The sequence below is a fragment of the Lynx rufus genome, unplaced genomic scaffold (assembly GCF_022079265.1).
Source record: "Lynx rufus isolate CCGP_SWC_20201006 ecotype Redwood Valley unplaced genomic scaffold, mLynRuf1.p SCAF_21, whole genome shotgun sequence".
In the NCBI taxonomy this organism is placed as follows: domain Eukaryota; kingdom Metazoa; phylum Chordata; class Mammalia; order Carnivora; family Felidae; genus Lynx; species Lynx rufus.
Window position 1 is genome coordinate 18665781 of NW_025814836.1, and position 24763 is coordinate 18690543.

Genomic DNA, 24763 nt, shown 5'->3' on the forward strand with positions numbered 1-24763 from the left:
CCTCTCTCTCTGCCCCTCCCCCATTCATGCTCTGTCTCTCTCTGTCCCAAAATAAATAAAAAATGTTAAAATAAAAAAAAAAAAAAACCCAGCCCTGACTGCTTCTAAAGTCCTGGTCTTTCTTTCTTTTTCTTTCTTTCTTTCTTTCTTTCTTTCTTTCTTTCTTTCTTTCTTTCTTTCCTTCCTTCCTTCCTTCCTTCCTTCCTTCCTTCCTTCCTTTCTTTCTTTCTTTTTCAGTTTATTTATTTAAGTAATGTCTGTACCCACATGGGGCTTGAACTTATGACCCTGAGATCAAGACTCACATGTTCCACTGACTGAGCCAGCCATGTACCCCAAGCCCTGGTCTTTCTAATACCAGAAAAACTTAAGTCAGAGAGGTTAGGCACTCTAACACCCTAACAGTGGGGATATAAAACAGCAAAAACCTTTTTAGGGGACTATTTGCAAAGAATGTACATCAAGATCCCTAAAAAGGTTACAACTGTCTCGGGTGGTAATGGTTGTAATGATAAACACCATTTACTATGCATTTATCTGTAATTCAACATGTTAACTCTATGCTGTTTTTTCAACATTGTTTAGTTCGTACCTGCAGAATTTTTTTTTTTAATTTTTTTTTTCAACGTTTATTTATTTTTGGGACAGAGAGAGACAGAGCATGAACGGGGGAGGGGCAGAGAGAGAGGGAGACACAGAATCGAAAACAGGCTCCAGGCTCCGAGCCATCAGCCCAGAGCCTGACGCGGGGCTTGAACTCACGGACCGCGAGATCGTGACCTGGCTGAAGTCGGACGCTTAACCGACTGCGCCACCCAGGCGCCCCCTTTTTTTTTTTTTTTAATTTTTTTTTTCAACGTTTATTTATTTTTGGGACAGTACCTGCAGAATTTTTGAAATCTGTGATGGGAATATATTATGAACAAAGGATTGGTTGCTTAAATAGGTCTTTATGAAGCACCCCCTCTGTTGAGATAGGCTGAACCCTCATAATTCTAAATGGAGATGGGAAGAGGGCAGCTGAGAGAGCCCAAATGAGGGAGGACCTAGTCATTGTGCCATTCTAAGCTGGAGTTAGTGACCTTTTCTTAGTTTTCAACCCTTAGAAGGTAAGCTGTGCCCATCAGTGGCTATGTGATTTGGCACAAACCACTTAGCCTCTCTAAGCCTGAGTGACTTTGAAAAGGAGGATGATGGCGCTAGCCCAGGGTTGTGAAAAATAAATCAGGTAATGCAAGTGAAAGAGAAATAGTGGGGGAATTATGACCCCAGGCACATGTGATTTGGAACAAATTCCCAGATGGAGACTTAGTATGTGAATCAGTGAGCCTGACCTGTACTGTCCAGTATAGTAGCCACCAGCCACATGTGACTTTTGAGCATTTTAAATGTGGCAAGTCTGAATTGAGGTGTGCTATAAGTGTAAAATACACACTGGATTAATTTGAAGACTTAGTATGATAAAAAGAATGTAAAATACCTCATTACTAATTTTTTATGGGTTACATGTTAAAATCATACTCTTTGGGACATATTCAGTTAAGTGAAATATCAAAATTAATTTCATCTGTTTCTTTTTACTTTCTAAATGTGGTTCCTAGAAATATTTTATTTTACTTTATTAAACTTTATTTTAATTTAATTTAATTTAATTTAATTTAATGTATTAAATTTTATTTATTTTAAGAGAGAGAGCATGCAGGCACAAGCAGGAGTGCGAGAGGGGGAGGGGAAGAAAGAGAGGTAGAAAGAGAATCCCAAGCAAGCTCTGCATTGTCAGCATGGAGCCTGATACAGGGCTCAATCCCACAATCTCGAGATCATGACTTGAGCTGAAATCAAGAGTCGGATACTTCACCGACTGAGCCACCCAGGCTCCCCGAAAATTTTAAATCACATACGTGGCTCACTATACATTGCTGTTAGGCAGCAAAGGAAGCTTCCCTCTGGCGCCCAAGAAGTGAACACTTAGTTGTGGACTGCAAAACCTCTCACTTGGAGAGTTTCTCTTGGAAATTTCCGTGTCCCCCACCCTTATCCTCATCCCCCACTTCAATTTAGCCGAAGCACTGGGTGCTTAGGGTGATCTTTCTAAGATGAAAAATCTGTTCTCATCATTGTTTTGTTACTTAAAATCTTTTGAAATTCCTCTGGGCCTCTTTAAAAAAATTTTTTTTAAACTTTTACTTATTTTTGAGAGACAGAGAGAGACAGAGCATGAATGAGGGAAGACCAGAGAGAGGGGGGAGATACAGAATGCAAAGCAGGTTCCGGGCTCTGAGCTGTCAGCACAGAGCGCAATGTGGGGCTCGAACCCAGAAACTGTGAGATCATGACCTGAGCTGAAGTTGGACGCTTAGCCGACTGAACCACCCAGGCCCACCCCCCACCCCTGGGGCCTCTTTTAGAGTAAATGCCATTCTCCTTAGTAACTTGGCTTCGGCTAACTGCCCTCAGTTTCACTTCTTCACTTCTACTCCTTCCCTCTCCAGTTTCCTATGTGTGCTCTATGTCTGATACCTCCATGTCTTTGAATTTGCTCTTCCTTTTCTGGGAATGTCTTCTGCTACCTGTGCACACGCACCCAAGCCTCCTGCACTACCCTGCCGTTCTTTACCCAGTTAATTGTCCTCTGAGACCTGGCATAACTGTCACATCCTCCTGATTGCTCTCTTGAACTTTGTAAGCAGAAGTTCTTCTCTCTGTGCCCCCAGAACCCTGAGTTTGCTTCTATAAGGGTGCTTACATTTCTGTTTCCTTGCTGGCTTGCTTGCCCATTTCTCTCATTTGACTGTGAGTTCCTGAAAGCCAAGAACCTTATTCTTCATCTCTAATCCCATGGCACACAGTAAACTCTCAATAGCTAACCTATTTGCTAACTGAATTGAAAAGCTGGCCAGGGAGGAGTGCCTGGGTGGCTTAATTCTGTTAAGCATCTGACTCTTGGTTTCGTCTCAGGTCATGATTTCACGGTTCATGAGTTTGAGTCCTGCACTGGGCTCTGCATTGACAGTGTGGAGCCTGCTTGGGATTCCCCCCCTCTCTCTGACCCTCCGACATCTCTCTCTCTCTCTCTCTCTCAAAATAAATAAATAAACTTAAAAAAATAAAAAAAGAAAGGGAAAGCCAGTCAGGGAATTGACCAGTGATAAGTAACCACAAACTTTGTGGATGCAAATGTTGGAATTCTCCACTCTGGCTGGCTTTTTTGGCTTACGTGATTGAAAATTCTATGTGTTGTCCTGGCTTCAGGTGTTGCTAGATTCAGTTCAGTCGATGCCACCTAGACATTGTTTTTCTTCATTTCTCTCCCTTTTCACCATGCTGGCTTCATTGAAAGAGATGCTTTCCTCCTGGTGACAAGATGGGTGACGAGCATGTCTTTCCAGGTTCCACTTGAGAAAAACACAATCAGCTACCCTGATAGTTCAGAGAGAGGGTAGAATTTACTTCTGTTGCCCCTAACTGGTGTGTTTGGGGTCAAGTGCCCAACCCTGAACTAATAATTGTTGCCTTTGTATGTAATGCATTGACTGTCTCTGGTCTGATCACACGCTACAGTCATGGAATTGGGGAAGTGGGTGGTGTTGGCTTTTCTCCAAGCAAGGGGCTGAAAATGGAAGTTACCTCAAAGCAACATTAGGGTACTATTGGTACCAAAAAAGCAATAAAATGTCCACTGCTATGAAAGTAGAGCCCTGAGACAAGTTTGTTCTAGTGCTTCCTGATTGATTGATTGATCTATTTATTTCCAAAAGTTGACATTTTAGAAACCAAGAGAGATTCATGTCCCTTCCAACTGTGTTGATTTTGTTTTCCCCTTACTTTGGCATTACTGGGGACTGACTCTGTAAATTGGAACTTATCCTTGCTATATTTTTAGAAATTAGAAACCATGTAAATCGATTAGAGAGTGTGAAAATTAATAACAGGAAACCTCATTTAGAATGGAGTCAGTGGGTGGGCAAGGGGAGGCCTTATGAGCCACCACTCCTTGTGAGTTGTAGATCCGAGCCAGACCTTGCACAGGGATTCTAGTTCATGATCCCAGTAGAAAGAGGGGTTTCTTCCTCTCCTGGCAACAGCCCAACCAATGAGAGACTCTCACAACTCAGCCAATGAAAAGCCACTATACTTTGAACTCCCAGTTTACTTCATGGGACTTTTTGTTTATAACAACCTTCCCACTGCCCTCTTTTCCGTATAAAAGAGTGACTCCCTTCTGTCCTGCAACTTGCCTGTGGTTCAGCTGTAGCTTATGTGTCCAAAATTGCAATTCTCTGCTGTTCCCAAATAAACCTATTTTTGCTGGAAAAATAAAAGTGCCGAAGTCATTTCTAAATTTTTTTTTAAGTTTATTTATTTTTGACACAGAGAGAGAGTGCGATCGGGAGCTGGGGAGGGGCAGAGAGAGAGCGAGACACAGAATACAAAGTAGGCTCCAGGCTCTGCGCTGTCAGCACAGAGCCTGACTCGGGGCTTGAACTCATGAACTGTGGGACGATGACTTGGGCTGAAGTCGGAAGCTTAACTGACTGAGCCACCCAGGCGCCCTGTGCCAACATTATTTCTAAGGTTAACAAGAGTTGTAAGTCAACTGGAAAGATAGTTCAGAGACATAAAATCCTACCAGTGCTTGATAAGGCCCTGGCATCTTTCCTGGCTTATAAAGTTACTTAAGGAAAGTGAGAAAATTACGAACCACTACATCACTTTCTGGTGAAATGGGGCACATTGGATGTGGATATTTGGTGTTCTTTGGAAGAACAAATCTTTAGTATCAGGGACACTCAGTTTGAGGACCCCTCATACTAGCTCCTTCTGTACAAATTCACTCGTGCAAAACTTTTGAGTTCTTCCTATTTCCACCAGCACTATGATAGATGGAAGAGAATGGTGGGGGCGGGGTGGTTAAACAAAACAGACTTAAGGGAGCATACATTATAGTGGGGGAAAGAGGTAATAAACACACACAAATAAGCTATTTTCAGACTGGGATAAATGCTATGGAACAATTTGAGTCATATGCATGAGAGGGACTGGTTGAGAATGAGTTTTTTTCGATAGGCCAGCCAAGGATGTTTCCTCTAAGGAGGGGTATTAGAACTAATATCTGAATAACAAGAAAGTGCCAGCCTTGTAGATAACTGCTCAGGACTTCCCAAAGAAGATGCAAAACTCAGCTGTCTGGAAAATTTAGAGAAGACCCTTCTCAAAGCAGGGTCCCAGACCAGTAGCATCAGTATCACCTGGGAGTTTGTTAGATAAACAGAATCCCAGATTCCACCCCAGACGTATTGAGAATCCACAGTTAACAAAATTACCCAGGTGATTTGTAGCACAGTAAACTTTAAAAAAGTGCTGCTCCCCTCCTGGCCCCTGGATGTAGCATGCAGCCCACCAGAAAGGTGTAAATCCTGCTGAGGCAGGGAACAGGAAATGATATTGTCAGCAGTCACTAGAAAGATGACATGGTAACATTTATTTGCTGCTGCCTTTGTAACAGATTTAGCCAGGCTGTGGGAGAAGACCATGGGATTATCACATATTATGGTCTAAGTGATTTTCTAGGTTAGGTCCCTTGCTTTACAGGAGACAGAGGCTCTTGAGGGGTGACCTGCTCATGGTGGACTCCTCTGTGGCAGAGTCAGGGCTGGGATCTAGGAGACTCCTCTCTGTGTGCCACCTTTCAAATCTTGACAAGGAGAGATTAGAGTGAGTATTGAGGATGGTGGGCAGCACAATGAGGTCGTTGGGAAATAATATCACATGAAGCACTGGGAATGTTTGGCCTAGATTTTTCATTCTGTGAAGGTAAACTAGGAAAATATATGCGAGAACCAGGTCCACTTACAGGGAAGCAAATTTCAGCTCAAGTCTAGGAGCACTTCTAAGACACAAAGCCACTCAACAATGGAAGGGACTGATACATGCAGTAAGTATACGCAATACCTGTCTCTCAGGTCCTGGGTCATGAGCTTGCCTCACTCAGGGTTCCCAAAAAGAGAGTCATACACTTTAATCCTAGTAACCATTGTTCTTACTTAAATTGCTATCAATTTGCACGTTCTTGACCTGCATAAAAAGTGTTTTCATTTTTTACTTAATATTTTTCTTTAATTGGATTCATTTTTTATAACTTTGTGTTTAATCTAAGAAATAACATCAGTGAAATAATGGTCTGATATAATAGGCATTTTCCCTCCTAATACACAGCGTAATGCACACTGAAACACAGGCGCACCCACACACACAACTATCAAAATGAAGTTTCTTCGAACCAGTGGGCTGCATTTTGTTTCTTAAAAGCCACCAGGTAATTTCTGAAGTCCTTTGCAACTGGAGGATTGTAAGATTTTGTGGTGATCGCTTAGCCAAAAGTTCATGGGATGCACTGTCACAGTCCTGATGCCGCCAGGAAGCCATCCATGCATCCAGTCATCCATCCAATAAAACACTTGCTGACTACCTAACAATGACTCTCAGAGGCACTGACACACAGAAGAGTAAACTCACTCTCTGGTTGCAAGTGGAAGGAAATAGAATAGTAAATCATTTCAGTATGTGTGTAGTAACTGCTACAGCTCAGGTAAGTACTGGCACACACAGGCAGGGCGGTTTCCGGAGATAGGGCGGAGAGGAGAGGGTGGGAGGGCATTTCCCAGAGCAGCCTCTGCCAGCCAGCCGGCTTGGATCACTTTGCCGCCGCGCAGCAGCGGCGGTCAACCTCAGCCTCCCTTAGCAACCTGAACGCACCGCCTAGGTGTCTTCCTATTGGCCTCCCGGAGCTTGATGGGCAGCTCTGAAGGGCAATCCCTGCTCACGGCCCCTCTCTCCGCGTTTACTCACGGGAGGGCTCGTAGGCGTTACCGCCCTCCCTAGGTGCCCCGCCCATGCCTGTGCAGCTTGTGGCGCATGCGCGAGCGGGCTGGGGCTGTGTGCAGGGCCAACGCGGAGCCGGAGCAGCCGCGGTGAAGCTCCTGGGCTCCGCTGAGACCGTCGCGCCCGCTCGTCGCCTCGAAGTAGCAGCTTCAGGCCGTCGCCGCTACTGGGTGAGCGGCCGCCTATTGTCCTTCTCGGCGGCGAAGGTGCGGAGCTGCTCTGGCTGGGCCCGCGGGGGAGCCCCGGGCGCCGCACGGTGAGAGCGCAACTTAGTTGGCGGAGTTGGGGGAAGTTTTGTGATTTGGGGAGGGGTCGCGGGAGCGCGGGGCCCCTCCTGCTGTGGCCGCTCCTGGGGGCGGGGGCCGGGAGGGGGGCGGGGCCGCGGGGGAAGGAGGGGGCGGGCGGGGATGAATGGGCGTTGGGGAGCGCCCCCGCCTCCGCGGCCCCCTCCTCCCCCTCGCATCGCCCCTTCGTTCATTGTCTGCTCCGGGGCCGCGGCGCGCTTCCCGGCTCCCGCAGCCCGGCTTCGGGGCCGCCCCACTCCCGGGGCCGGGGGCGCGGCCGCGGGGCACAGACACGGGGGTCCCCTTGGGCGAGGCCCGCACCCCCGGCCCCGGGAGCCACGGCTCCTCGGAGGGTCCCTCCTGTCCCCGGGGTGCGCGAACAAGTGCTGCGGACGCGAGGGAGCCGCTCCCCCCGGGCCGACACGGACGGTAAACACTCCGGGCCGCGCCCGCCTTCGGGGGGCGCCTCCTGCGCTCGCTCCGGGGCGGAGCGGGTCGGGGCCGCGCCGCCGGATGGGACCCGCACGGGGACAGGGCAGCGGGCTCAGCTCTCCACCTAGTTCAAGTGCAGCCATACTTCGAGCCGTAACAAAACATTTGTTTTTGACTTACTGACACTTTTTTTTTTCAAAGTTAACCAATATGAGAAGAGTTTTTTGTTTTTTTTTTCTAATGGGGAAAACTCTCAAATTTTTTTCGCCAGAAGGAAGGATAGACAGGTTTTTTGGCCTTTTTGTTTGTTTGTTTGTTTGTTTGGAAATACGTAGTTTTCCAACAGAATGATTTCATCACATTTACGTTTTTAAATGTTACTGTGGACTGAGGAATTCACAATGAAAGTTAGATTGAGCAATATTTTTGTGTTCCTTCTCAGCTTTTATACTCCTGGGTGAAGTTATTTTGGGAGTTTATTGCCTCAGGCATACACATCTAAAGGAAAAAGCAGTGCCTTTTTTTCTTAATTCCAGTCTCCCCACTTCCCCGCCCCTTTATTTTCAGAAGAAGCATCTTATTCTGTTTTTCTAAACCTTTGGATTGCTCAGATCAGGACAAATGCTGCCTTTTTTGAAAGGTGACTTTTTTGCAAGTTTGCAAAGAAGTAATGATCAGCTGAGATAAATCACTATTCTAGTTCTTGTATTCCTTGGTCTCTTGGGTGATTTGCGGGCTGCATTAAATACAATACTTGTCAGGTTTTGGGTTCAATCCTACAGAATTTGGTTCATTTGGCTTATGATGTGAGAATAATTTGGCTTACGATGTTTAAGTCCCCTAGGTGGACCAGCTTAAATGCCTGTCCAGTTGGGGTAGTGGAACACTGACCAGGATGCGTTAGTACCAGTTGTTATATCCCATTGCCATCTGCCAAATTAAAAAGAAAAATTTGAGAAATACCGTGTGTGCCAGTTTGTTTTGATTGATTTCTCATGCTGAGTGAGTAATGTGGGGAAGTTAGGGTTCCTGGTTTTTTCTGGTTCGGTTGGCCTTGTTTTGTCTTGAAAAAACCAACTTTCTTCACCTGATGAAGCTAACGAAAAATGTGTCTGTGGCATCAGCGTTGTACATTTAAAGGACAACAACGAGGTCACTTTTAGGAGTCACAATCCTTGCTCTTAGAGCAATCGCCTGCGTAGGGCGATTGTTCGGATGGAGGTTCACAGAGGTTGGAAGGGATTGTCAGGGAGGGACATCGTGTAAACAAATGGACTTCCAACGAAATGGGACAGCTAGGCCAGTTGCTTTTTCCTTCTCTGAGCTGTGATACCACGTCCTACACACTTTTTGTTTTAGGATTTCTCACACTTCATTTATTTGCCTAATTACAGTTACCACTGTGTCTGTAGTACAAATGGACTCCTAATCTGTTAACTCTTTGAGGGCTGTGACGGGCCTTATTTCTTCCTTAGTTTTGTACCCTCTTTGCCAAGAAGGAGCCTTAACACAGCACAGGTGTTCAGTGTGCGTTTGGATTGGGCGAAGTGCTTGGTACTGAGTTAGCGATAGTGCACGTAAGAACCACTAACTCTGGGACCTTATCCAGAACGACTGTTCCCTTGCAGACCTGTGATGAAATGTAGTTAACTTTAAAAAGGATTTCTAACGTCTCTTTTTATCTGCTAATTACATCTTGAGAAGAAGTGAAGTTTAAATAGTGCACCCTGGATTTTCAAAAAGTGGTTCTCATTTAGAAATTTTCTCCCTTTTTTGGTGAAACGATTAAGGCTACCGGACAAAGCATTTCACATCTCTGCCTCTTCTTCTATTGTGAAATGGGGAGGTCGCACAGTTTTGAAAGAATACGCAATTTTTGGAGCTAGTTACAACTGAGATTCAGATCCCCACACTTCCACAGACTAGTTGTGAGCCTTGAGCAGGTCACTTGATCCCACCGAGCTTCTGGGTCCTACCGTGTAAGGTACCATACTTGGCAGTGTTCTTTGTAATATCTGAAACTATGTGAGGTACTTAATAGTGTGCCAGACATTAAGTAGGTGCCTATTACCTGGTAGGTGTAATAATAATTTTGATACCTTTTTATGTGACTTGAAGCAGTTTTAGAAGCTGATGCTTCTGAGGATAGCGGTTTAGCTGTTTTTTTCATAAAGGAGAATTGAGTGTTCTTTAGTTAAATGCAATTATTTTTTTCATTTAAGGGGCTAGTTGACCTGAATGGCAGTAGAAACTTATCTTCTCATTCACCGTACAGGTCTTGGAGTGGGATTTGCAGAATGGCTTGGGAGTGTAGGTCCTTATGCGTTTCCAGTGTTTAGGAAATGGTGAGAGACGGATTATCTTCAACACTTGTAATAGGATATCTGAGTTTTTCAGTCCGTTCCACCTTATTTTACCTTAGTCTTGAAACATGATAGAGAGAGAGAGGGATTATGACTATTTCTCAAATTTGTGTAAGACAGAACTGGAGTGGGGGTTAATACAGTGTTAATACAATTCAGAGACGTGAGCAAATCGCTTACTTCCCCTTCAAGATAACACCTTTGAAGGTGCCACCAATTGCGGAAGGAAGCAGTGATTCAAATCAGTTTTACTGGCTCAGTGTACAATACTCACAGCACCAAATAGAATAGATCTGTTTTAGAACTATTAATCTGTAATGGCATTCCTTTTTTTTTTAATTAAAAAATTTTATTTTGGGGGTGCTTGGGTGGCTCAGTTGGGTAAGCGCCCGACTTTGGTTCAGGTCATGATCTTGTGGTTTGTGGGTTCGAGCCCCTTGTTGGGCTCTGTGCTGACAGCTCAGAACCTGGAGCCTGCTTCAGATTCTGTGTTCAGATTCTCATTCTCTCTCTACCCCTCCCCTGCTTGCACGCTCTCTCTCTCTCTCTCTCTCTCTCTCGCTCTCTCAAAAATAAACATTAAAAAATTTAATAAAAAATTCTTTTGAGAGAGAGTGTTCAGGGGTGGAGAGACAGGTGCAGAAAGAATGAGAGAGAGACAGAGACAGAGAGAGACAGAGAAACTCAAGCAGGCACCACGCTCAGTGCAGAGCCTGACACGGGGCTCAATGCTATGACCCCAGGATGACCTGAGCCGAAATCAAGAATCGGATGCTCAACCAACTGAGCCGCCCAGGTGCCCCTGTGATAGACATTTGTGTATATTGAAGCTCATCTTGCCATTAGTTGTTTTTTTTTTTTTTTTTTAATAAAATAAGGGTAAAAAGTTCAGCCATGGAGGGTTTATAGTAAACCTTTAAAAGTTTTATCTGATCAGACTCTCAGATTGAGGAAAAAACATCCCTGACAAAGCGAGATGAATAAACTTGAACTTTCTGATAATCTTTTCTTTCAAAGTTAATATTTAAGTGCACGTGAATAGACTTGGTTATTACTGGTGGCGACAGGCATCCATTTGGAAGCGGGCTCCTGAGTCACTGTCAGCCTGTCTTACCACCGTAAATGGGGAGAGAGGAGGAAGCTGTTTGTGGAAGGGAGTTGGTTTCATTTGGACATCCTCCCGTCTATGGTCTTGAAATCCACCCATGGGTTGATTGGGACATAATAAATAGAAGATGAAGAGATAACCCATTTTGTCAGGCCTTTTGGGACAGTGGACTACCTGGTACTGAGATGATTGTTTGCACATTTATGTGGAGTGATGGCATACTTTTCTTTTTTTACCCCGCAGAGCTGTGTCCAGAGCCTGGGAAAGGTGGATATCAACCTGTTTCTGTGATGTGGTTATTGGGGTGGGGAAAAGGAGAAAGTGTGAGGAATCTACCAATTTACCATTTATGTCACCCCGTAGGCTCTTTTGGAAACATGCTTTTGAATTTTCACTTCTAGTGACATCATAAGCCCGTGTTCTGCCGTAGCTTCTACCAATCCCAAATGGTGAGTTAGTTATTCCTGAAGGGTTAGGTATGTCACACTGTATGTAATTGATTTATCTTTTAGACAACTAAAGATGCCGAGTTAGGGGGAAAGCACGTAGGAGTTAGGTAAAGAATTTTGCAGAACCCAAGATGATTCTCGGATGGTGATCTCTGAAAAATCACATGATATGAAGCTGCCTATCTGACTTCACATTCAGACTTTGCTATTATTGGCTGTATGTCCTTGAACAAGCCACTTCATCTGCCTCAGACATAAGATTCTTACTTGTAAAATAAAAACACGTTTAATATAAATCATCTTCTATCTACTACATGCTATTGTTGTGTGAAACCTTGAGATAAATTGCTATACAAATGCTATATCATTTGGTAACTTTATTGGTTGCTTAGTGGTTTGGATAAAATTTAAATCCTAGTTGAAAAGGGGGAAACATCCAACTATATTGGTTTTTCTTTATAAAAGATAGTTAAAGTATATCATATTTATTGTCATTCTCCTTGCTTGGGAAAATTGATACATTTTACTTTTGGCTCTTCTCAGTTTTCCTTTTATAACATTTTGTCATGGAGTAAATTTCTAAAGAAATTTCAGTTCAAGATGCTTGCTGTTAGACCCAAGTTACTGTGAAATCACAGAAACTGACATTGGATGCCAGTTCCTGAAGTCAGGTTAAACCACAATAAACAGTGAACAAAGAATGTCAGAATATTTCAAGAGTACAAAAGAAGGCTAGTGTGGTTGTCTGATCTTTACTGACTCATTTTCTTCAATTATTTTTTTTAATTGGTTTACTCAGATCAGAGGAGTGTGTCTCTTATGTGCCAAATGTTATACTGTGTGTCTTACCTACGTTTATTTTATTTTATTTTATTTTATTTTATTTTATTTTATTTTATTTTATTTTATTTTATTTATTTTTTTTAAGAGAGAGAGGGAGAGCAGGGGAGGGCAGAGAGAGGAGAGAGAGAGAATCCCAAGCCAGCTCTGCACTCTCAATGCAGAGCCTGACATGGGGTTTAACTCATGAACTGTGAAATCATGACCTGAGCTGAAATCAAGAGTCAGATGCTTAACTGACCGAGCCACCCAGGCACCTGATACCTACATTTCGTACTTAATTTTGAAAATCAGCCTATGAGTCAGGCATTATTAAGCTGTTTTACTACGAGGAAACAGCCCGCAAAGTGATCTGACAGTGATCACATATCTATTAAACTAAAATTTGAACTCAAGATTATTCTGGCTCGAAGGCTGTGCTTTTCACATTATTGATGCTATTAGCTGGAAAGAATAATTTTTTAAAACAAATCAAGTTTATTGAAATACTATTTGTATGATAAAATGTACCCATTTTAAGTATATAGAGTTTGATGAGTTTTGTCAAATGTATCCTTACAGATAACAATATAATCAAAATATGGAGCATTTCCATCATTCCAGAAAGTTCCCTCATGCCGCTCTCTGGCCACTTATTCCCCTCAACCCTTACCCATTGCCTACCTCACCACAGGCAACCGCTACTCTGCTTTACGTCATTGTAGTTTTGTCTATATTAGGAGTTCTCCAACTGTAGCCCTCAGGCCAAATCTGGCCTACTGCCTGTTTTTTAAATAAAGTTTTATTGGGACATGACAGTACTCATTTGCTTGTGGCTAATCTGGTGCTGCCGTGACAGAATAGTTACTAGAGACCATGAGGCCCACAAAGCCACACATTCACTATCTGGCCTCTTATAGAAAATGTTTGTGGATCTGGATCTTTGTGCTCAGCATAACCAAATGCAGTGGTCACATATAAAAAAATTAACAAGTCTAGTAATATTATTCAGTGCATCTTCAACTTTTCCTGTTTGTCCTGCAAATATCTTTTTACAGTTGGTTTAAAATTTTTTTAACCAGGGTAAAATCAAGGTTTACTCAGTACATTGTTATCTCTTTAGTCTCTGTTTTCTCATTCTTTATTTGATGTATAATTTACATTCAGTAAAATTCAGTAGCATTCTGGGAGTTTTGACAGATGTATACATTTGCATAACCACTATTTCGGTCAAGATATGTATGGAATGGTTTCTTTATCCCCTAAATTCTTCTGAGCCCTTTCGTAGTCAACCCATTTTCCACTCCCAGACCCTGGACACTATTGATCTGTTTTCTGTGTCCATGGTTTTTTGCCTTTTTAAGAATGTCATGCAAATGGAAACATACAGAATGTAGCCTTTTTTTTTTTTCCCCATTTGCCTAGTGACTAATGATGTTAAGCATCCTTTCATGTGATTATTTGCCATTCTTTGGTAATGTATTCAGTTATTTTGCCGATTAAAAACATTGAATTATTTGCTTTATTATTGACTTTTGAGAGTTGTATATACATTTTAGAATCAGATACATGATTATGGTTTATAAATACTTTCTTCTTGTCTGTGGCTTTTTTGTTTCCTAATAATAATTGTCTTTAGAACAGCAGTTCTTTTGGTAATGTTCCAGTTGTTTTTTTCTTTAATGGATTGTGCTTTTGGTGTAGTATCTGAAAAATCTTTGCTTAACCTAAACAAAAAGACTTCCCCTGAATTTTCTCCTAGAAGTTTTATAGTTTAAAATTTTACATTTAGGTTTATGATTTACTTAGAGTTAATTTTTCTGAATGGTGCAAGGCATGGATTGAGATTTATATTTGTGTTTTTTAAATTTTTTAAAATGTTTATTTATTTTTAAGACAGAGAGACACAGAGTATGAACGGGGGAGGCACAGAGAAAGAGGGAGACACAGAATCTGAAGCAGGCTCCAGGCTCTGAGCTGTCAGCACAGAGCCTGACGTGGGGCTAGAACCCATGAACTGTGAGCTCATGACCTGAGCCAAAGTCAGATGCTTAACCAACTGAGCCACCCAGACACCCCTGAGATTTATTTTTTTGTTTTTAGATAAGCAGTAGTTCCAACGTGTTTGTTGTTGTTGTTTGAAAAGACTGTTTTTTCTCCATTGAATTACTTTTGTTGAAAGTCGGTTGATCATATACCTTGGGTCTACTTCTGGATTCTGGATTCTTTTCCATTGATGTGAGTCTTCCATTTGTCCTTTACACACTGTTGATTACTGTAGCTTTATAGTAAATCTTGAAATCAGGTAATGTGGCTTCTCTAATTGTGCTATTTTTCAGAAATAGTTGAGTATATATTTGAGTATTCTAGTTGCTTTACCTTTCCAGGTACATTTTAGAATCAGCTTGTTGATATCTATAATCCTGGTGGGATTTTTGGTTGGCATTGCATTGAATCTGTAGTTTGGGAAAGAATTGACATATTAATGATATTGAGCCATGAACATGGTATAGTTATTTAGAACTGTTTTTTTGACACACCTGGGTGGCTCAGTCGGTCAAGCATCCAACTTTGAGTCAGGTCATGATCTTGTGGTTTGTAAGTTTGAGCCCTGCATCAGGCTCTGTACTGACAATGTGGAGCCTGCTTGGGATTCTCTCTCTCCCTCTTTCTCTGCCCCTGTCCTGCTCTCTGTCTCAAAATAAATAAATATACTTAAAAATTTTTTTTGATATTTTAATTAGTGTTTTGTAATTTTCAGTAATTGGATCTTGCCTGTATTTTGTAAAATACACACACACACACACACACACACACACACACACACAGCATGCTTTTTGGTGCTGTTGTAAATGATGCTTCTAAAATTTCAATTTCCAGTTGTTCATTTTATATGCCAGCCTTGGATCTTAACAGCGTTGCTAAACTCAGTTTTAGTTAAAAAAATTTTTTTTTTAATGTGTATTTATTTTTGAGAGAGAGAAAGTGCGCAGGAGAGGGGTGGAGAGAGAGGGAAACACAGAATCCAAAGCAGGCTCCAGGCTCTGAGCTGTCAGCAGTTGGACGCTCAGTTGACTGAACCACGCAGGTGCCCCAACTCAGTTTTAGTTTTAGAATCCTTTTTGTAGATCTTTGGGCCCTTTTTTTTTTAAATTTTTTTAAATTTATTTTTGAGAGATGAGTGGGGGAGGGGCAGAGAGAGAGGGAGACACAGAATCCGAAGCAGGCTCCAGGCTCTGAGCTGTCAGCACAGAGTCTGAGCTGGGGCATGAACCCATGAACTGCGCGATCATGACCCGAGCGGAAGTCGGATGCTTAACGGACTGAGCCACCCAGGTGCCCCTGGGCTTTTTTTACATAGACAATAGTGCCATCAGCAAGTACTGGCAGTCTGATTTCTTCCTTTGCAGTCTGTATGCCTTTTATTTCTTTTTCTTACTTTATTGAATTGGCTCGGACCCCCAGGATGGTGCTGAATGGGAATCTTGAAAGTGGACATCCTGTCCTCATGTTAAGGGGGGAAAACATTCTGTGTTTCACCATAAATGTGATGTTACAGGCATACTAAAGAGATTGTGGGTTTGATTCCAGACCCCTGCAATAATGTGAGTATCACAATAAAGTGAGCCAAATTAATTTTTTGGTTTCCTATTACGTGTAAAAGCTATGTTTATATTGTAGTCTATTGAGTATGCAGAAGCATTCTGTTTTAAAAAAGGTACATACTTTAAAAATACTTGTTTGTAAAAGATACATTAACTGTAAAGTGTGATAAAACTGGGCATGCTTGTATTTAGAGTTTGCTTTTGTACGTGGCCTTTATCAAGTTGAAGTTTTCCGTTTCTAGTTGGTGGGGAGTTCTTATCATGAAAGCATATTGAATGTTGCCGAGGCTTTTTCTGCATCTTTTGTGACGATCGTATATTTTTTCTTCTTTACTCTGTTGATATCTGATTTTGGCACTTTGAACTAGCCTTGCATTCTTGTGATAATCCTGGGTTGGTCATGATTTTTGAGAGACGTAGCTTATGTTTTAATATCAGACTCTAGGAGGCCTCCCTGTGATGATTTTTGTTGGAGTTTTCAGATTCCTCAGCCTCCCCAAACTCTTAGGTCTTGTCACTTTGACAAGATTGCCACGCTCTGCTCAGGATCCTCCTCATCGCACTCTGCACTCCAGAGTGCCTCCAGGCTGAGAAAGCTGGAGTGGTGGTGGCCCGTCCCTTCTCTTCCCCTCAGTTAGGGATTGCAGTCCCTCGTGCCTGTTGTCCAGTGTCTCAAAGACGTCACCTTACGTATTTTGTCTTTCCCTAGTTGTTGGAGGGGGCGTTGGCAGGATAAGTCTGGATGCAGTTACTCGATCTCTCTTTGAAGACTATACTTTATTGGTGGTGCTGAAAGTCTTGTTACAGGATTCTTCAAATCTTGGGGGGGGCGTATAAATATCAAAGAAACATTTGTTCGGTGCCTGCCGTCTGTAGCTGAGCCCTTATCCGGTGGGGAATACAGACGAGTAGATCTCTTCCAGGTGAGGAGTACATACATAGCACATACATAGGATAAATCAAAGATGTGAAATGCTCTAGTGATGAACAGACAGAGAAAAACCACTGTGGTCTGATATTTTCGTACAGAAAGGCCTTCTTTTACATTTTTGGTCCCTAGCGTATATGTGTAATTCGGTCTTATGGCACAAGATGTAGTGAGTCAGTGGACGACTACTGGTTCTTGCAGATGCATTTGACAACTTATTTGCTGTGTGGCTTTAGGTAACTCCGTTTTCTCATTTGTAAAATGGGCACGTGACATTCCTTGTGGCGTTGTTTGCTGATTGAATTCCCTCAGCACACAAGGGGACCTTCTGTATTGTCAGGCACTGTTGCAGGTGATGGGGACGCAGTGACAAGTAACAGGTGGTTGCTGCCATCAAGGGGCTGATATTCTAGTGAGGGGAGAAGAAGATAAACAAGTGAACAGTTTTGGTGATGTCTCGTGGTGATAAGTTTAGGAAGAATATGAAGAGTATTAGCAGAAATTGGGGCGGTCAAACAAGGCCTTCCGGAGGCGAGGAGATTGGAGCAGAGACCCGAAGGGAGTGAAGGGAGCAAGCCAGCTGCAGATCCCTGGACGTTCCGGGCGGGAGGGACACGAAAGGCCAAGAGCTTGAGGTGGGAGCATGAACGGGGAGGTTGGTGTGGCCGGGATGGCCGAGGAAGGAGAACTGTAGGAGGTCACGCGTAGGGAGGCAGAGGCCAGGTCACATAGGCTTTTAAGTATGACAGGGAGCCGCCGAAGGGCTGGAGCAAGGAGCCACGAGAGCTGATTTCAGGTTTACGGGATCCCTGGGGAGGTGGTGGGCCGGAGTGCGAACAGGGCGGCCGGGAGTCTGTGGTAGTTGGCTCTGGGGGAGGAGGATGGTAGCTGAGGTCCAGCTCGTAGCAGCGCAGGTGCCGACAGGAGGTCGGAGTCGGTGTGCGTTTGAAAGTAGGACTGATAGGGTTGTTTATGGATTGGAAAAAGGCTTTGAAGGGAAGAAAGCAGTCCAGGACGATCACCGGGTGTTTTCCTTGAACAACCGGGTGAATGGTGGAATGGTTACCTCGGCGGGAAACGTGTGCGTGAGTTTATTGGGAGGAAGACATCGTCGTTTCTCTTTTTGGACATGTTAAGTTTGAGCTCCGTGAGATTTTTTGTTTTAATTTTTTAATGTTTATTTATTTTTGAGAGAGAGAGTGTGAGGGGGGTGGGACAGAGAGAGGGAGACCCAGAATCCGAAGCAGGCTCCAGGCTCTGAGCTGTCAGCACAGAGCCCGGTGCGGGGCTTGAACCCATGAACTGTGAGATCATGACCTGAGCTGAAGTCGGACGCTTAACCCACTGAGACACCCAGGGGCCCGAGCTCTGTGAGATATTAAGTGAAGACACCACTAAGTAATTGGCTGTGCAGATCTATGGTTCAGGAGAGAGGTCTGGACTGGGTGTAAGATCTAGAGAACTATAGATAAAGAGGAGGGGTTATTGGGAGAATTAGGAATCTCTAGACTCCTGGCACCTGGCAGCTCACCTGGCAGGGTAGCTAGTAATGGTAGTGATTGTGGTAAACAACAACAGCTACTAGCTCTGAGGGGCTGGATGCGCGTGAAGGAGGAAGGTGGTGACCTAAATAACACCTTGCCTTTTAAATCAGAGTCAGTTAGGACTGTACACGTGCTGAAAGCTGCTCTCCTCTGAGCATGAGAAAACTAGTCGTGAGATCTGTTGTACATTTCCAATCTGTGAGCATATCTGTGATTTGTAATGTGATGTGGGGGTGTCATTTGCATGTATTTCACATACACATAGTACACAGGAGAGTCTGGAAGGAAGCTATCGCAGATTGTTTAGTTGTGTTTGAGGAGTGAGATGGTAGGGTAGTTTTCGTCTTCTAAGTGTTCTGCAATGTATGTATTTTCGTTAGTCTTATTTATTTTTCTTAAGTAAATACTACTTCCAACATGGGGCCTGAACTCACGATCCTGAGATCAAGAGGCGCATGGTCCAGAAACTTAGCCAGCCAGACACCCCTAGTCTCATTTTTAATAAAGGGAGTTTGTGTTTTTGGAGAGTCCTGCTCAGTTGGTGAGCTTCTGGGCTGAGGAGTTTCATTTGTTTGTGGTTGCTAACACTCCTTCCCATAGCTGGGTCTTTGACTGTGGTCTGCTGTCTTAAAAAGCTGAGCCCTTGATCACAGGGAGGGGCATCACGTAGGAGAGTGGGGGTTTGAGTAGGAGTCCCTAACAGCTTCTGGGAAAATTGTTAGCACATGTTTGCCCCACCTGGCTAAATGTGGCACCATTTTGTTCAAAGGGGGCATTACTCACCACTTGAAATTTGTTGGACAAATCATTTGAGATGAATTGAACTGAGCATGATATATATTTTTTGAAATCTGAATTATACCATCAGCATTTACTTACTATTTTAGAAGTATTCCTTTTCACAGCTGAAGGAGGTAGATATATCAGGGGCTTTTTGCAAATTTGACATTTCCTGTAATTCGTGAATCCCTTCTAAAAATACGTAGTATCATTTGAACAGTATCTGTAAATAAATCCACCTACCTGGTTTTGCCAGTTGAGTTCTGCCCTGTCTAAAGGAAGTGTGTTTCTGGAGTGGGAGCAGGTAGGTGCATTGTGATGTAACAAATAATTTCTGTTACTTTTTACAAGCTGGAAGAAATTTTTTTTTTTTTTTTTTTTTTTGCTTCCTGGGTACACGGTGCACAGCACGGCTGGGCTTCAGAATACAAAGGATGTCTGGATGAGACCTTGCAGTTTGGGAATTATTTAGGGAAAAATGTGGCAACAAGAGTTGAGAAGTAGAGTTCTAATTGTTTATTTGGTCACATGAGGCCTTTGGGGCCTGACTGAGGTGCTTTCTCTGTTTGAGGATTAAGGGTATATATGGGTCAGTGGATAGGAATGACCGGCCTTTTTGCCTGGGCTCTCCTGCCAAAATGGTGCTGTACGTATGGTTGGAGTATGATAGTGTTTTCAAAAGACTTTTGCAGTCTAGAACGATTTTTTGACAAAGGGTATTTCCTAAATGGTGTTTTCTAAAAAGTAAAGTCACTAAAAGGAAGAAGAAACTTTTACTAGGTGCCTACGAGTGTTTGGTGGTTCGTTTACATTCTCTTAATTCCTTACAAAAGCCTATAAGATAGGTGTTATCCCCACCCCCACCTTTTTTGATGAGAAAACGGGGGTTCAGAGATTTTACTTTGCCCATTTCAGGTCAATGAACTGTAATTTTCATCCAGGACTTTGTGACTCTAAACATACTCTAGTTTTATTACATATATGCCAGAAGTCACTTTTTTTTTTAAACTCATATAATTATATCCAGAATAGCCAGCTTAAAATTCCAGCTTGTTCATGTTGTAAATAGAAAATCATTGTGGTTTGCCCTTAGAGTTTTCCTAGAATTCTTAAAACATGCTGGGCTTCCATGTTTGTGCCTTGAAAGTAGCAGAAACTTACCAGTACGGTTGTATTTTACTTGACATGCGGGGAGCTTTGTGGATCAACATTAATAATTAACATTTACATACTCTTTCACATCTTCAAAGTGTTTTACAAACAGTTAATTAGTTCATGTTTAACCTATATTGGAAGTTGAAAAACCAGTTTTTTAAGTTCATTTTAGTGGTGCAGAAGTGGTTGGGTGGGTGCTGAGGACAATGCAGGTATGCACCTTGCAGTCTCTGGAGCACCTTTCCTCAATCCCCTCGCTTTGTGCCGGGATCAGCTTGTAGTAAGCGTGTGTTTTGGGTGTACATCTTCTGCTTAACGCAAAGGAATTAGGTGAACTGAAAGAAAGACAGGGTTCAGGATGGTCTGGGAAAGACCCAGGTGATTCACTGAACTGTGTTGCAAGTTTCCTTTCTGTAGTCCCTTAAATGTGAATTGTCCTTACTTACTTCCTGTGGGGTTTTAGGGGATGGGAAGTGATTGGTGCAGAGACTCCGGCAGATGAACAGAGTCGTTACATGTGCTAATTTCTGGGAAAGGTTTTTTTTTGTTTTTCATTCCTGGCTTAGGAGATAATAACCCTGTAACTGAGTACTTTGCTGGTTTCCTCACTCCCACTTGTCACCTGATTCCATCTCCTTTCCCCTCTACCCCCAGTAAAACAGTTTTTACTTGACAAGGTTGTGTAGTGAGTGGGGAAGACTTTGGAGGAGACTGGTCCCGGTTCGGCTGTGTTTCTGTCACATAACTAGCTGTGCAACCTTGAGCGGGGTACTGTTTTATTCTGCCCCTGAGTTCTTTTGTTCAGTGAAGTCATGTATTGACCTTTCATTGAGTGCTACAGGGGTGGCCGGAGGGGGATATGAAGCTTATGGTCTTGGACATGAAGAGAGACAGAGGATATTTTAACATCAGTGAGGATTCTTCAAAGTCACCGTGACTTCTTCCTTCCTACTTTGGTTGGAATGATTAAATTATGTTATGCTATTGTTGCCTGCCACATTGCTGCACTTTAAATATCTTTCTTTTTCTAATACAGAGCAATAAATAGAACTGTTTGATAAATATTGTGTCTGGGTGATTTCCTAGGACAGGACGTGTGAGTTCCTTTTCATCATTGCTGATAGCCCAGTCATTCAGAGGGACCTCCTCATGAATCTTTGTCTAGATGACGATGCCAGAGAAACCTTAGTATGTGGTGGCAGAAAGGAGAAGAATTCTGAGAGCTTGGATGTGTATATGATTAAATCTTTATCACCAGTGGGAATCTGTTCTCTTTATTGGGCCAGATAGGAATGGCCCTGAATTTTTCCCTCTGTCAAATAGTATTGCTTTTCAGATCTTTCTCTTCTTTCCTCTTTCCCTTTTCTTCACTTCTGGAAAATCTGAAAACCTAAAAGTATGATAAATTGGCTTTTGAACCTTTTTGTAATGTTAAATACACCCAGGTTTAAACTTCAACCTTTTCCACCAAGATTTCTGGTAACTTGGAAGGAACGTTGTACAGCTGAACCTTGGACAATGCTATATGTGAATTTTGAATAATTGGGATTGACTTAAATATTTAAAGTCACTTTTATCTTAAAGGATGGCTATAGGTAAAATTTTTTTTTTTGCCTTTTTGAATGAGACATTTTCCCCCCCCAGGATAAATTATGTATATAAATTAGAAAAGATGGGAGTTTTCTTTTGGAAACACCTAGTTAGAACAGTATCATAAACTGTAGAAGTAAGTGTTTTTTCTAAAAAACTGTGCCAGCAAGCAGGACGAATGATTGTTTTTCCTGTATACATTAAGTATCTTGGGTTGTACTGTTTTTGGTCACCTCTTTAACTTTTCCATAATGCTCACTGTACCTTTCCTCCTTTCTAGTTAATTCAGTAGGATTCATTTGTCACACTGCTCACTTGACTCGGCGGGGATAAGGTAATCACTTATATCTGTATTTCCTCTGGATTGTAAGCTTCTGGAGGGTAGATTTCATCTGTTTCGTTCATCACCGTATCCCTGGGACCTGGCATCATGCATGGCATATAGATGTTAGTGGCTATGCAGGAAATACTTGGATTGCTGATGGATGGATGAATTTGTGACACAACTATATATACATATTATATTGAACCATTAATAAAATCTACCCCGTTGAGAATAAACAGATTTTAGTTTTCTCCTCCCAGCATCAGTTGTAGTTTGATTCTGGTGAGTTACATCATCCCTTTTGGGGAAGAGGAGCGCCATGTTAAATGGAAGATGGCCAGTGTAGACCAAGTCAGGTGGGAAAATCTGTACAACTCTTACCTGGTTTTTGTGCTTGGTCAGAGCAGGTCTCTGTCACTTTACGTTTGAACCTGTTCAGTAGCTTCACACTGACGTGTGGGTGACTGATGTGAGACTGTAGGTATGGCTTGTCTACCTAATTCTTTTGTCTGCCTCATTTTTAAGAAATGTCACATAATAATTTTAAAACATACTCAAAAAATACTCAAAACAGTAGCATTGACCCCTGTGTACCCATTATGCCAGATTCTAGAAAATTAGCAAGATCTTGCCTTTTTTTCATACATTGTTTTTTAAATCGAAGTGTCACTGAGACATTTCATATAAAATTTACCCCTTGAGGGGAGCCTGGGTGGCTCAGTCGGTTGAGCGTCCGACTTCGGCTCAGGTCATGATCTCGCGGTCCGTGAGTTTGAGCCCCACATCGGGCTCTGTGCTGACAGCTCAGAGCCTGGAGCCTGCTTCGGATTCTGTGTCTCCCTCTCTCTCTGACCCTCTCCCCGTTCATGCTGTCTCTCCCTGTCTCAAAAATAAATTAACGTTAAAAAAAAATTAAAAAAAAATAAAATTTACCCCTTGAATATATTTATTCTAGTTGTCTTGAAAGTCACTACAAAACTATCATTTTCCTAATGGGGATTCTTAAATGGTATTTTTAGTCCAGTGTATAATACTATAAACCATAAGCCATCTCTGTGAATCACGGCATGCTGTGTTTCAGGGATATGGAACCAAAAACTTCAACTCAAAGCGAAAGAATTGCTGAGTAGTCTTTTTGTCTTTTGACAGAATCGCTGCAGGACTAGGACCATAAACCTTCCATTAAGCACTTCTGTATGAAATCTGAGGTTTCTGTCAAATTAGATATGGGAAATTAAGCAGAGCTACACAAATGACTGATCTGGGCAGTTTTTGAGTTCTTCTCCTTTATGGTAGGCTTTTTTTCTTTTTTTTCTTTCTCTTCAGATGACTGTTTCTCTCTTAATACCAGTATAGGAATGTTATGATTTATACAAAATGAATTTTGGTTTCACGTCTGTAGTTTTTTCACCTCCCTGTGTAGAATTTAGTGACTTTCTTTTCCCTTGATCTGCTTTTCTTCTCAAAATGCATTCCCATTTATTTTGATTTTTGTGAAGAAAATGCTTGTCAGGGAATGGAATAGCTTCATAAATCTCGTATTTCCTTAATAATTATTTGGTAATGTATATAAAAATTGTGTTGATTTTTCTTGTGCTTTTTTTTTTTTTTAATTTTTTTTTTCAATGTTTTTATTTATTTTTGGGACAGAGAGAGACAGAGCATGAACGGGGGAGGTGCAGAGAGAGAGGGAGACACAGAATCAGAAACAGGCTCCAGGCTCCGAGCCATCAGCCTCGAGCCCGACGCGGAGCTCGAACCCACGGACCGCGAGATCGTGACCTGGCTGAAGTCGGATGCCCAACCGACTGCACCACCCAGGCGCCCCTCTTGTGCTTTCTTAATCCAGATCATGTTAAAAGTTTTAATTTGGGGAAAAAAAAAGTTTTAATTTGAATCCCCCGGAAATACTGATCTCCTGATTTTCATGGTCCCTTTTTGTTTATATTATATCCTAAGCTCACAGATTCTAAGGTACTATTTTGGCTGCTTGGCCAAAAGTGCTTGTGGCCGTCTGAAGATTATCACTTTAATAGCCTGCTAGGATGTGTGCCTGGAAGGAGAGAATTTTCCTTCCTGAGCCCGAATAAAAGTAATAGACCCAAATAAGAAGGGAAATTCAGAGAAAAAGTTGTTATCTGTTTTCTCCCTTCAGTTTTGGTGCCTTTTGAAACCTACAGGGACAAGTTCACGGGTATAATAGCTGTCGTTTATTGGGAGCCTCTTCCTGAACTAGGTGTCTCATGTTTACCAGTTCTCACCTCTGCAGGGTGTTTTGATGATTTTGCTGGGAAAGGAAATTGATGTTCAGGGAGGTTAATTAGTTAATTTCAGGTATACTTCATTCAGTAAGCATTTAATGAAGGCCTACTGTACGTCAGGTACAGTATTAGGTGCCAGGGATCCAGGGAGGAACACAAAGAAGACACGGTTGCTGCCCTTAAAGCATTCATGATTAAAAAAAATTTTTTTTTTAATGTTTATTTATTTTGACAGAGA

At 42.4% G+C, this 24763-nt stretch overlaps 1 protein-coding gene across 10 annotated transcripts in view; it reads left to right on the plus strand.

The window, feature by feature from the left end:
* Positions 1-7006: 7006 nt before the first annotated feature.
* Positions 7007-24763, plus strand: part of AKAP13 (A-kinase anchoring protein 13) — a 332086-nt gene continuing 314329 nt past the window's right edge. For 4 of the 10 annotated variants that reach the window (XM_047086628.1, XM_047086631.1, XM_047086629.1 and 1 more), the window contains exon 1: positions 7013-7138. The gene's annotated coding sequence lies outside the window, so the exon portion shown is untranslated. Of the gene's footprint in view, positions 7139-24763 lie in introns of all 10 variants that reach the window. The other 6 variants (XM_047086633.1, XM_047086634.1, XM_047086635.1 and 3 more) reach the window with 4 other exon arrangements.